This window comes from Sorex araneus, chromosome 2 (genome assembly GCF_027595985.1).
Source record: "Sorex araneus isolate mSorAra2 chromosome 2, mSorAra2.pri, whole genome shotgun sequence".
NCBI classification, from domain to species: domain Eukaryota; kingdom Metazoa; phylum Chordata; class Mammalia; order Eulipotyphla; family Soricidae; genus Sorex; species Sorex araneus.
The window spans coordinates 195,643,849-195,657,139 of record NC_073303.1 but is presented as its reverse complement, the minus strand read 5'-3'; the positions used below and the strand labels follow the sequence as shown (position 1 = coordinate 195,657,139).

Sequence of the window (13,291 nt, the reverse complement as noted above, 5' to 3'; positions counted from 1 at the left end):
CCCCAGCATCTGCAGGGGGACACCGGGGTGAGTCCTAGCCTTCCACTAGACGTGGGCAAACACGCCTCCCCAACCAGACCACGTGTCGCAGGTACGTTTTTTGGCTCTTCCCTCCCCCCGTTCCGTTCCCCTTTCCACTCTGCCTTAGGTGGCAGGAAAATCCTTTACCTCTGACCAATCCCACCAGCGCCGAGCGGCGCGCGCGCGCCAACTTCAGCTCCTCCTGAGGACGTTATTGGCCACCTCCACCTATGCAAGATGACAGGCAGCTCGGCGGACCTATGGCAGGAGGAGGCGGAGGCCATTCGGTCCTCCCCCAAGTTGCTTTGTTAGGGGCTCTCTAGCCGTTCCCCGGGCCCGCCGCACCTCCGCGGCCTTCTGCCCACGCCCCTCCAGGCCGCGCAGCTGGATCTTCGCGAGAGGGCGGCCGCCAGGACGCGGGACGGGCGCATCCTCTCCAGCCGCGCGGGGCCGCGCCAAGATACGGGCCTGGTACCCAAGCGTGCGCTCGTGTGTCACTCGCCAGCCCAACTCCGAACGCCCCGCTCCTGCATCCGCCGCTTTTGATTGGCCGGCCGGAGGCGGAGCGATTGTCAGGCCGACCAATCGGAGCTCGGTTTCCCACGGGCTCCCGCGGCCCCGCCCCCGAGGCGGCCTCGGACAGCTCCCATTGGCTGGCGACAAGCGGGCCCGATCGCCGCGGTGCAGAGCAGCGCCGCCGCCGTCGGGCGCGCAGCTCTGCAGCGGGGCGATCGCCTGGGCGCCCGCAGCCCTAGCGAGGAGCCCGGCCGCCCCGCATTGTCCCCGGAGCCGGTCGCCGAGATCCGGGGCGAGCGTCTCGGGTGAGTACCGCGGGCCCGGAGGGCGCGGGCCGGCTGGCCCCCTCTAGCCCCGAGGGACCGCGATGAGGATGCCCGGAGCCGCGGTGCCCGTGACGGGCGCGTCCTGGACCTGGTCTCCCGCACACTAGGGCTCCCGGCAGGTCCTAGTTCCCCACCGACACCGGGCTCTACTCGTATTGTTTCCCCGATCGCTTTCTCGGGGTGGTGGTGGGAGCTGGCGAGGGGAGGCTGCAGGAGACGTCTCGGAGCGTAGGGGCTGCCCGGAGGCAGGACAGGCGACCGCGGCGCCCAGGTGCGCGGCGCCGAATGGAAGTGACAGTGACCAGGCGCTGGCATCCAGCCTTCCCGGCTGCAGGAGGTCAGCGCCGACCCGCGGCACTTTGTATTTGTCGGCTGATTTTTTTTAACGACAAAAAAAAAATCAACTTCGGGGAGGGCGTGCGTGTGCGTGCCTGTGTCTCTGTGTATTTCCGTCCCTGAGCTTGGGCACCTCCAGGCCTGGGTGTGCGGCGACGTTGCCTGGGCGCTCGCCTTGGTGATCTGGGGGGCCCGAGCACACGAGGCAGGGAGCCTGAGGTCGCAGCCGGGGTGGCACCCTGAGTCTCACCCCCAAGGCAGACCCGGGAGGCGGCAGCGGGCGGCGGGCATCCTGCAGGCGCGCAGACAATGAAGGTTCGGGCCGCGGGGTGCCCGGGGCTGCGCGCTGAGTCCACGCGCACGATCGCGACCCTGCCTCGCGTGAGGCTCCCCGGCGTGGCCGTCCCCTCGGCGAGGGCCCCGCGTGGGGCCCCGCTTTTGTTTACAGACCTCGCCGTTGGGCCGGAGCCGCGCGCCACGCTTCGCCGGCCCCCCCACTGGCCGCGGCCGCGCGCCCCCCGCGAGCCGGAGAAGTTGGTGCGCGCTGTCAGGTGACGCCCCCTTCCTCGGTCGCCTGGCGAGATGCTGCAGGGTCCTGGGGGCCTCCTGCACCCGGACACGCGCCCTCGCCAGTTGGCGGCCGTCGGGGGCGGGGCCGGGTGGGGGGGCGCACTGCGCGCCAAGCTCACTTCTGTTCCAAAGAGCTTTTCTCTGGCCATGCCCAGCTGCCAGCCCTGGTCTGGATGCCCAAGCTGCCTTTTACGCTTGAAGGACGCGCGCGAGCTCTGGGGGACGCTGTCCCGACGGTGCCCGCTTTTTCAGTGGTACCCACGCGGCGCCGCAGAGCGGCGGTCGCGATCCGGTTGCCGATCAGGGCTGATGGGTTGCACGCTTAAAAGCTGGTGCCCGGGCTGAGAGCACACACCGCGGGCGTCCCATCCCTGCGCAGGGCCCCTCACAAGCTGAGCGACCCCCTCCAACCTACTCCTTCCCCCGCCGTGCCTCAGTTTCTCCATCTGTACAATGGGGATTTAGGCTCTCGGTGAACTGTGCAGTGCGGCGACTGCCACCTTATTCTGTCTTACTCCGTTTAAGAGGACAGCCCCGTCTCTTTGGCCTGTCCTGGGGTTCTTCATCTGTCCAGTTCACTTTCTTCTTTTGGGAGGGGGGTTGGGTGGGATCAGGCAGTGCTCAGGACAAACTCCTGGCTCAGTGCTCAGGAGTTATTCCAGGCTTCTGGGAACCATACGGGATGCCAGGGATTGAACCCAGATCAGCTGATGCAAGGCAAACTCCATACCACTGCCCTATGCCTCCCTGCCACCCCCACTTTTTTTTTGGGGGGGCAGTTCTCTTTATTTTCAAAGCACCAAGGATTGACCGCTATTTCAGCTTGACACAGCACTTGTTTGACTTGGCGCTGCCTTTTAGCCCCTTTGGAGGTGTTTGAATTTCTAGTAGGTTTGACTTGTTCCTTCTCCCCTCCCTTCTTCCTTCCTGGCAATGTGGATGCCCAGGAGAGGCTTTGGAGGGAGGGGAAATAAATTTGCCTAGGTGGCACGTGTCTACTTGTGATGCAGAGACGGCGGTGATCATCCAGGATGGCCCGAGGTTTGCACCTAGAGATATCCGAAGCTGGGTGAGGATTTCCCGCGGAAGTGAAATTGGAGCCCGGTTTGTGGCAGAAGTTTGGTCGAATCCTGCTCCTTTGTACCCCGCAGTACAGAACTCTGCCAGGGACCGTCTCTCAGAAGTAAACAACCGAGTTGCTAAGTAATTATCTTTGAATGGAGGAAAAATGAACCTGAGGCGGAGGCTGGTGACTAAAGCAGGAACGTGCTTTAGTATCGTGCTTAAGAGAATCGATTTCCCCAAATATCTCCCGGTTGCCATTCGTGTGTTTGGACTTGTTTAGCTAATTCAGTGTTTCCTGCTTGGCATTGCTAGTTTTCTCTAGGCAGAGAGAAAAGCAGTTTCCAAGAGGACAAACCAAAAGGAGAGAGAGGGAGAGGGAGAGGGAGAGGGAGAGAGAGGAGAGAGAGAGAGAGATCTCCTGTTTTGTTGTGGATAAAAATGCTTTTCACGCCTCTTTGCCTTTTGGGTAAATGCTGGTGTCCCACCCTTCCCTTGGGAGGTCGACCCCGGGGCCTTCAGCAGCCCAAGCAAGCCAGCAGATAAACCAAGACTAGGTGAAAGACAGCCTGAAGTCCCTCGGTGGGTGGGTTTGTTCCCTAACCCTGTCTGCTCCCCTGGCCATTCCTGGTTGCTTCTGTGATTTCCCAGGCCATCACCTTCGGGCCAGACGCCAGTCAATTAAGGTGATAACCTCTTCAAAGTTCCCCTCCCGGAAGTTCTTACTCTCTTCCCGGTGCCTGGGCCTGGATGGGCTGGGAAGGGCTGGGAATTCTCGAGGGGCCCCTGGGGATACTTTGGCAGCTTGGCCGGACCCCCCCCCCCACACCCGCTGCTGCCTGGGGAGCAGGTCAGTTGGGGGCCCAAGGAGCCTGTGGCTCGGAAATCTCATTAGCTGACAATTGAACTCCACTCTGATGCTCACGGAGAGTGAGGACAAAGCCTTGCTCTCCTGCCCGGCCCCACACCAGCTCTCTCTGCCCAGCCCCCTGGACCCTCCCCCACCCGCCCCTCTGTGCTTCCCTTAACACTCTCCCCTTTCCTTCCTGCTAAAAGCTTTCTGTGAGTAAGAAGTGCTTTTATTTCTGTGTGTGTGTGTGTGCGCGTGCGTGTGTGCGTGTGCATGTATGTGCGAGTGCCCACACATCTGTTAGATATCAGGTTTAAGCTTTTGCCTTCCCCCAGGAGGAAGCAGGTGAGGGCAAAGGAACTCCTGGAAACCCGGGGGTCTGGAGGGAGGATCTGTCCTCTTGGAGACAGAGCAGGGCGCGCAGCGGAGAGGGAGTTTGCTTCTCCAGGCTCGGGCCGGGCCCTGGCACCCACAGTCAGGCGTGTGTGTGTGTGTGTGTGTGTGTGTGTGTGTGTGTGTGTGTGTGTGTGTTTAATTCCGGTGCTTTTGTTTTTCTTTCTCAATTTTTTGGGGGAGGGTACTCTGGCGATGCCCAGGGCTTCGTCCTGACCCTGCACTCACAGCTCACTCCTGGCAGTGCTCCGGAAACCCTGTGGGGTGCTGGGGACCCGTCCAACCCGGGGCAGCTGCGTGAGAAGCCAGTGCCTCACCCGCACACGCTCTCTCTGGCCCTGAGGAGGACTTCTGTAACAGGAGTCCCGGTTCATTTTGTGTCTCTGTGTGTTTACACACAGGCCTATTTACATAGACATGTTCCTTTTTCAGTTATGCAAATGGGTAGAGTCCATAGAATTTTTTTTTTTTTTTGCCAGGGGGACGGGTTGGCTGCGCTTGGCAGTGCTCGAGGCTTTTGCTCCTGGCTCTGGACTTGGGGAGCACTCTTTTCATTTTAATTTTTTTTGGGGGTGCCCCACACCTGGTGATTCTCAGGTTTTTTTTTTCCCAAGATCTCTGCACTTAGGAACCCTTGCTGGCATGCTTGGGGATTGGGGGGTGCACATGAGGTGCCAGGAATCGAACCCAGGTCATCTGTGTGCAAGGCAAGTGCCTTGCTGTACTATCACCCGGCCCCGTGTCCACGGATGTTTTTTTCTGTGCCTTTCTGCCCTTTTGGGGGGTTTCGGCACACCCTGGGGTGCTTGGGGGCTACTTGTGGCTCAGGCCTGGAGGGTGGGCGTTGTGGTGCCCAGGATTACATTGGGGCTTCAGCGGCAGCCATGCGCACTGGGAACTTTCCCCGGCACCCCCCTCACCCTCCTCTCTCTGCTTTCATTATTCTCAATAGAGCATCTCAAAGGGGGGAAAAAACACATACATGCCAGACCTCAGCAAAACTTCCCTTTGGCCATCTCAAACTTCAGGTCACTTCAGCGCTCCATATTTGAACTTTATAGGTGCAATAGGGCCTGGGTTTAAAGCCAAAAACAGAGGCTGGAGTGACAGTACAGCAGGTAGGGCCTCTGACTGCCTCTGGCATCCCACAGAGTGCCCCGAGCACCACCAGGAGTGATTCCTGAGTGCAGAGCCAGGAGTACCCCTGAGTATCACCAGGGGTGGCCCCCAAACCAAATCAAACCAGACCCAAACTCCAAAACAAAGTAACTCTCGTGGTAGGCCCGCTCGCACGTTTGGAAGTTTTCTGTCTTATTACATAAAGCAGGCACCCAAAAATAAAGCCCTACTCAGCAAGCGGAGGGAGCGTTTAGGGAAGGAAACAATTGCTCCAGTGTAAAAGGGTACAAGATATTAATAGTTAGGTGGGGTTCTCCTCTTTCCAGTCCCCTCCCCCGAGCCCCCCTCCCCAGCGCTCCCGCATAAGGACGTGTTCTGTTCCCGGGACTCCAGGGACCTCATTAAGGAGCGTCATAAAGGCCCCGTCTGTGGCTACGGACGTTCTCCGCGCCTGTGTGAGATTCTTCTAGAAGTCCTTGCAGTCTTTTGCGAGCTGAAGGGAGGGTCCTGGTGCGGACATGTGTTTGGTGGCTGGAGTGAGTCTCCGCTCACGGCAGCAGCACGGGGGAGTATCATGCTGGCACCCCGAGAGCCTTCTTCCCCTTGTACCCACAGATGGATGCTGCAGGCCGGATCTCTGAGGGAGGAAGGACCTTTCAGCCCAGGGCACCCTCCGCTTCGCAGTGGGAGGCCTTGGAGTCTAGGGGTTTCCGCAAAGGGGGCGGTGTGTGTGTGTGTGTGTGTGTGTGTGTGTGTGTGTGTGTGTGTGTGTGTGTGTGTGTGTGTGTGTGTGTGTAGCCTTTTGGAGTCCAACAAAGCTCAAGTATAATAGGAAGGTTCCTAGCTCTGGCTACTTTGACTCCGGGAAGGAGGGGGGATGTGAATTTACTCACTAACTCTGAGCTCTGCAGGCCTCGGCTCTTCCAGATCCTTCCACATGGGGGCAGGGTCAACCCTGACAGCTCTCCGCACGTGCACACACACGCATGTGCACATACACGCACACACGTACACACATGTACACATGTGTGTACACATGCAAGCACCCCACACATGCACATACATATATGCATATACACCCACGTACACATACACACATGCTTGTGCACACACATACATATATGCATGTGCGTGTACACATACTCTCTCCTCTCTCTCTCTCTCTCTCTCTCTCTCTCTCTCTCTCTGTCTCTGTGTCTCTCTGTCTCTCTGTCTGTCTGTCTGTCTCTCTCTCACACCAAGGGCTCCCATCAGAGTGCTGGGACCGCTCCTGGTTGTGTGCTGGAAAGCTGCTTCCAGCAGTGTTCTGTGACTCTGCCCAGCTTCTGGGGGACTGAACCAGCACCCGAGCCCCACTCCCCCAGCTCTCTGGCTCTGGGGCAGGGTTCAAAAACTCACCCCTGCCTGTGGTGAGTGGGGCACGGCACTGGGGTGCTTTGGCTCATGTCATCTGTGTTCCTCTCAGGACTTACTCCTGGCTCTGGGCTCGGGAATCACTCCTAGTGGGCTGGAGGGACCTTATGGGGTGCCGAGGGTCGAACCCTGGTCAGCTGTGTGCAAGGCAAACGCCTAGTGTTGTACTATCACTCCCACTTCCAGTACCAACTATCTCATGCTGAGATGCCCGCCTGGCAGCAGAGGTGGACACTTTGTACATATTTCTGGTTACTTTAAGGCTCTGCTGTACCTTTGCAAGCTGGGAGTAACAATATAGCTGTGGGCTATAAAACTTGAGCTTTGTTTTTCAGGGGGGCCCTGTCTTGCGGTGCTTGGGGGCGACACCCAGTCCTTCGTGCCTGGGGTTCCTCCTTGAAGTGCCCTATCTCTCCTATGCTCCATTCCTTCAGCTCCTGTGAGGATACGGTCTGTGACTATAAAACCTGAATCAGTTTTGTGCCAGTATACTTAAATCATGGTTCCAGACTGCGGACGATGCTTCAGTTTAATGTTCTTTCTGTCATAAAGCATATTCTTATTTTATGCCAGCTCTCCAACTGAAATAAAGCCAAGTTCAATTTAATTCTAGAGACAAAGTGCAAAGTAACAATTCCGTGGGATATTTGCAAACTCCTGGAATAGAAGAGGGGATCATGAGAAGCAGCAGCCTGTTCCCAGAGCGGATTCCCCCACCCCCTCCCACTCCTGTACTCTCCAGAAACAATCACTTTTGTTCATTTTGGTGTGTCATACTTGAAAGTTTCTTTCGGGTCTTGAAAGAATCAGCATATTCCACATTTATGGATCAAACTGTGATCAATGACAATTCCTTTTTTTTTTCCTTTTTGGGTCACACCCGGTTATGCTCAGGGGTTCCTCCTGGCTCAGAACTCAGGAATCACTCCTGGCAGTGCTCGGGGTACCCTCTGGAATGCCGGGAATCGAACCCGGGTCGGCCAGTGCCAGGCAAACAAACGTCCTACCTGCTGTACTATTGCTCCAGCCCCGACAATTCCTTCTTGCCTCTCCCTTCCTCCCCTCTTTCACCAGACCTTTGATTAGTGCATGCGTCGTGTTTGTATTGCTCCTCTATCTCCCAGTTGTATGGACCTCCCGTGTCATGTCATCGAATAAAGACAAAAGTGACTTGGCAGCCTGTCACTCTGTGAGTGAGAACACCTCTCATTCGGGAGCCCCACCTCCTGTCAGGGGACAGCCATCAGGGCCCAGGTGATTCTTTTTTTTTTTTTTTTAATTTATTTTATTGAATCACCAAGTGGAAAGTTACAAAGTTCTCAGGCTTATATCTCAGTTACACAATGCTCAAACACCCATCCCTTCACCAGTGCCCATATTCCACCACCAGTAAAAACAAAAACAAAAGCAAAAACAAAACAAACAAACAAACAAACAAAAAAAACAGTATACATCCCACCCCTCACTCCCCAACCCACCCCGTACGTGAGTGATAATTTCACTTCCTTTTCTCTTTACCTTGATTACATTCCAGATTTCAACACATAACTCACTATTGTTGTTAGAGTTTCAAAACAGACTCACTATTTTTGTTGGAATTTATCCCCTAAGAATACAGCTCTATTAACAGGGAAATATTTGATAATAAGTTTTCCACTGATGAGAATGAAGAGATAAAATGTCACGCGGCCGCAGTAGTGGCCGCGCGGTTTACAATTTCTGTATTATAGTAATTAAGTCCTCGAAGATTTAAGTTTGAAAATGAATCATTTCCCTTCCTGGAACAGCATGTAGCCAAAGTTAGTTCACAGTCTCCATACATGGGTGCAAGCACTTGCTGGAACCCCAATTCCTAAAGCTGTCTCTGGTTCCCGCTCGTTCCACATCCACCGGCTCTGCAGGGGCATGGAGGGCCCAGGAGATTCTGTTCTGTGCTGGCAGAGACTTGTTTGGGGCCACACCTGACTGTATTCAGCCCTGGCTTTGTGCTCAGAGGCCCCTGGATTGAATGGGGTCCACTCCATGCAAGACAAGCACCTAAACTCTCCTATGTCTCTGACCTCTTGCCTTAAATTTTAATTTAATTTAATTTGTTTTGGGGCCTCACCAACAGTGCTCAGGACTTACTCCTGGTTCTCCTCTCAGGGTAGAGATCACTCCTGGCAGACCTGGGGACCTCAGATTGGGATGCCGGGGATTGGACAAGGCAGGCACCTCCTCACTGGATCATCGTTCCAGCCTCTTGTTTTTATTTTTGTAACAGTTCATTAAAATGGACCTTACAGTAGGCCTTACCTCTCCATGTAGCACTGTCATCCCGTTGTTCATCGATTTGCTGGAGCGGGCACCAGTGACTTCTCCATTGTGCGACTTGTTACTGTTTTTGGCATATTAATTATGCCTTGGGTAGCTTGCCAGGCTCTGCCGTGTGAGTGGGATACTCTCCGTAGCTTGCCGGGCTCTCTGACAGAGGAATCGAACCTGGGTCGGCTGCGTGCAAGGTAAATGTCCTTCTTGCTGTGCTATCGCTCTAACCCGACGAGATACAAGTATAAAATAAAATTTAATGTCATATACTTTAGATTCTCCTCATCGGCCACCCTCCAGAACTCACAGCTGCTTCTCCTGGAAGGGAGCATAAAATGAGGTGCCCATAACCATGCCACTGGACTCCGCACCAGGGGTGTCCTAGAGGGGGGTGGGTGAGAGCGCTCCCCGCCCCAAGGGACCCAGCCTCAGCAGCTGACCTCCACTACCCCACTGCCGCCCCGCTCCAGGCTGCTTTCCACACACTCACGCCGAACCTCATGCATGAGTGAACATACTCCTGGACACATCATCATAAAGGGAAAAAATATATATATATATATTTATATATATGCCTCTCAGAGAGCCCGACAAGCTACCGAGAGTATCCTGCCCGCACAGAAGAGCCTGGCAAGCTCCCCATGGTGTATTTGATATGCCAAATACAGTAACAATAACAGGTCTCATTCCCCTGACCCTGAAAAGAGCCTCCAATTGTTGGGAAAAACGAGTAAGGAGAGGCTGCTAAAATCTCAGGGCTGGGATGAATGGAGACATTACTGATGCCCGCTCGAGTAAATCGAACAATGGGATGACAGTGACAGTGATACAGTGATACTTCATATTCTAGAGTTGGCAATGTATATACGTAAATGAAAATAGGTATTTTATTAAATTGTATTAAATGCTTTTGGTTTCCTCATTGACGTAGGTCAACATCATACAGTAATTACTACTTGACTCTTACTGATAATTATTTTCTAAACATTCTACTTGCCAGTTCTTAAAGTTTTGTTAAGGAACAATATAAAGTAAGTTTGTTGTGTGCCTCAGGGGGTAGGTTGGGATTAGGGGAGAAACTGGGGACATTGGCGGAGGGAAGGTCACACTGGTGGTGTCGGAACACTAAATGATTGAAACAACTGTATGAACGACTTTGTAAATCAAGGTCTTTTATTATTATTATTTTCTTTTTGGGTCGCATCCGGCAATGCACAAGCGTTACTCCTGGCTCTGCACTCAGGAATTACTCCTGGCAGTGCTCCGGGGACCATATGGGATGGTCGACCCAATTGACCAATCAAATCCGGGCCAGCCTCGTGCAACTCAAATGCCCCCCTACCTGCTGTGCTGTCACTCCAGCCCCTAATCATGGTGTTTTTAAAAAGTTAATAATAATTAAAAAATGGGTGTATCTTACATACCATGCAGTTCACTTCCTGAGAGTGGACAATTCAGAGTTTTGGGGTGGAGTATTGGAGTGTGTGTGACCATTGCCATAATCAATATTAGAACCTGGTCCGCCACATGAAAGGCAGATGCCCTACTCACTGTACTATTGCTCCAGCCCCTCCTATTCTTTACGTTTTTCTTTTCGGGTCACACTCGGCCCTGCACAGGGGTTACTCCTGCCTGATGCACTCAGGAATTACTCCTGGCGGTGCCTGGGGGACCATATGGGATGCTGGGAATCGAACCCAGGTCAGGTGTGTGCAAGGCAGATGCCCTACCCACTGTGCTATTGCTCCAGCCCCCCTATTGTTTACTTTCTAAAAGCTTAAAACTCAGTACAGAAACTGTGCTTTGCCATGACTGATACTTAGCAGTCCACTGCTAGGTAGCTGCTAGTTTTATATTTCATTTTCTGGAGTTCTACTGATATAGTCCGATTAAGTTAGAGACCCAGGAAAGGAGCCTACGAAACTCTAAAACACAGATTTCCCGTCCCCCAAAGCAATACCTGACTTTAATAACCCTCTGTGTGAATATCTCACTTTTTATTTATTTGCCGAAGCTGCTCAAAGTACTTGCAAAGTGAGTTTGAAGTGAGCCATCTCCAGAGAGCAGCTTTTGCGCACTCACTTCTGCTGGCTGGGGGCCTGAGTGATAGATAGTACAGCGGGTAAGGCAAACGTTTGCTTTGCATGTGACTGGGACCAGTCCCCGGAATCCCACAGGGTCCTCTGAGCCCCTGCAGGATTAATCCCTGAGCACTGTTGCGTGTAGCCCCAAAGCAAAGAACAAACAAAAATTTCTTCTGCCTAGGTCAGGTTTGGGTTGTGTTGTGTGAAGACAGGTGGTGGTGATGGTTGTTGTTGTGTGTGTGTGTGTTTATGCCACACCAGGTGGTGCTAGATGCCCTTGTGTCTAGGGGCCATGTGGTGCCAGGTATGGACCCTGGGCTTCCCACATTTGCATGCGTTCATCCCTTTCAGGGCTGGAGCGATAGCACAGCGGGTAGGCTGTTTGCCTTGCACGCGGCCGACCCAGGTTCGATTCCTCCGTCTCTCTCGGAGAGCCCGGCAAGCTACCGAGAATATCCCACCTGCACGGCGGAGCCTGGCAAGCTACCCATGGTATGCCAAAAACAGTAACAAGTCTTCTCACAATGGAGACGTTACTGGTGCCCACTCGAGCAAATCGATGAGCAACGGGATAACAGTGCTACAGTCAAGAAAAAAGTTTATAGGGCCTGAGCGACAGTACAGTGACTGTGGCGCTTGCCTTGCCCACAGTTGATCTGGGTTCAGTCCCCAGCATCGCATATGGTCTCTTGAGCATCACCAGGAGTGATTCTTGAGCACAGAATCAGGAGTAAGCCTTAAGCACTGACTAGAGTGGCAAAAAAAAAAAAAAAAAGAAAGAAAAAAGAAAAAAATGGAGAATATAGTTACTTGATCCTTGGAAGTGAGCTGTTTTTCTTTTTTAAAAATTCTTATTTCATTTTTATAAAGTAGTTCACAATATTTGATTTACATTTAATATTTGAACACCAATCCCACCATCATTACACCTTCCTTGCCACCATATTTCGAATGTTTCCATCCCAAACCCCAACCCAAAAGCAGAACCGAAATAATTTATTTTGTATTGTTTGTTATGAATAAACCACTTAAAATGCTCCAAAAATGTTTCCTTACAGGAAAATGTGTGAAGATCGTTGTATTTCACCCAGGGGCCATTAAGTCCTTCTATAAGAGATTACTAACATGATGTTAAAGGTTGAGCTTGTGTGCTTATCACTGTTACTGTTACTGCCATCCTGTTGCTCATCAATTTGCTTGAGCGGGCACCAGTAACCTCTCCATTGTGACACTGATTATTACTGTTTTTGGCATATCAAATATGCCACAGGTAGCTTGCCAGGCTTTGCCATGTGGGCAAGATACTCTTGGTAGCTTGCCGGGCTCTCCGAGAGGGGTAGAGGAATTGAACCCGGTCAGCCGTGTGTAAGGCAAAATGCCCTACCTGCTGTGCTATCGCTCCAGCTCTTTATATGTATATATATATATATATATATATATATATATATATATATATATATATAGCACTTGTATCACTATCATCTCGTTGCTCATCGATTTGCTTGAGCGGACACCAGTAAAGTCTCCATTCTGACACTTGTTGTTACTGTTTTTTGTCATATCGAATATGCCACAGGTTGCTTGCCTGGCTCTGCTGTGTGGGTGGAATACTCTTGGTAGCTTGCCGGGCCCTCCAAGAGTGGCGGAGGAATCGAACCTGGGTCGGCTGTGTGCAAGGCGAACACCCTACCCGCTGCACTATTGCTCCAGCCCATGTATAAAAAATATATATATATATTTCCCTGTAAGATTGGTTGCCTTCTACTTTAAACCCCATCAAATGTGGCGTGCTGCTCTTGGAATATGAGTGGTGTGAGGTATGAGATGTCCAGATATAGGTTCACTTTTGGGTGAAGCTCGACCCGAGCATGGCGGTGGTTGAATTCTGGAGGTTTTCAGCGGCCAGGGCTGTTCCCTTGGGGTGGGGAGGGGCCTCACCTGCCTCCTTCCGGGGTGCCCCAAATGAGACAGCCTGGCGTGGAGTCTGGCAGCATGGCTATGGTTGGTCGTTTTATTCTGAAGTGAGCTATTTCGAAGCATCAGACTAGGTTACTTAAAAATCTGGGGAGTGGGCAGAGAAAGAGTGCAGGGTTAAGGCACTTAACTTAGTATGGGCTGACCCAGGTTTGATACCCAGCACCATATATGGTCCCCTGAATGATAGAACCGGGAGTGAGCCCAGAGTACCCCCCTGGGTGTTGCCCCAACCTTCCATAGCACCATTTTGGGGGGCTATGGGTTTAGGTTGAATTAAATGCATGAAGTGTCTTTTTTTTTCTTTTCTTTTCTTTTTG

The 13,291-nt window shown here is 52.9% G+C and overlaps 1 protein-coding gene across 7 annotated transcripts in view; it reads left to right on the top strand.

Annotated features, from left to right (window-relative positions):
* Positions 1-714: 714 nt before the first annotated feature.
* The window catches only part of TIAM1 (TIAM Rac1 associated GEF 1), a 442,353-nt gene continuing 429,776 nt past the window's right edge, over positions 715-13,291 (top strand). For 6 of the 7 annotated variants that reach the window (XM_055127804.1, XM_055127797.1, XM_055127802.1 and 3 more), the window contains exon 1: positions 715-842. The gene's annotated coding sequence lies outside the window, so the exon portion shown is untranslated. The remainder of the gene's footprint in view (positions 843-13,291) is intronic. The other variant, XM_055127800.1, reaches the window with a different exon arrangement.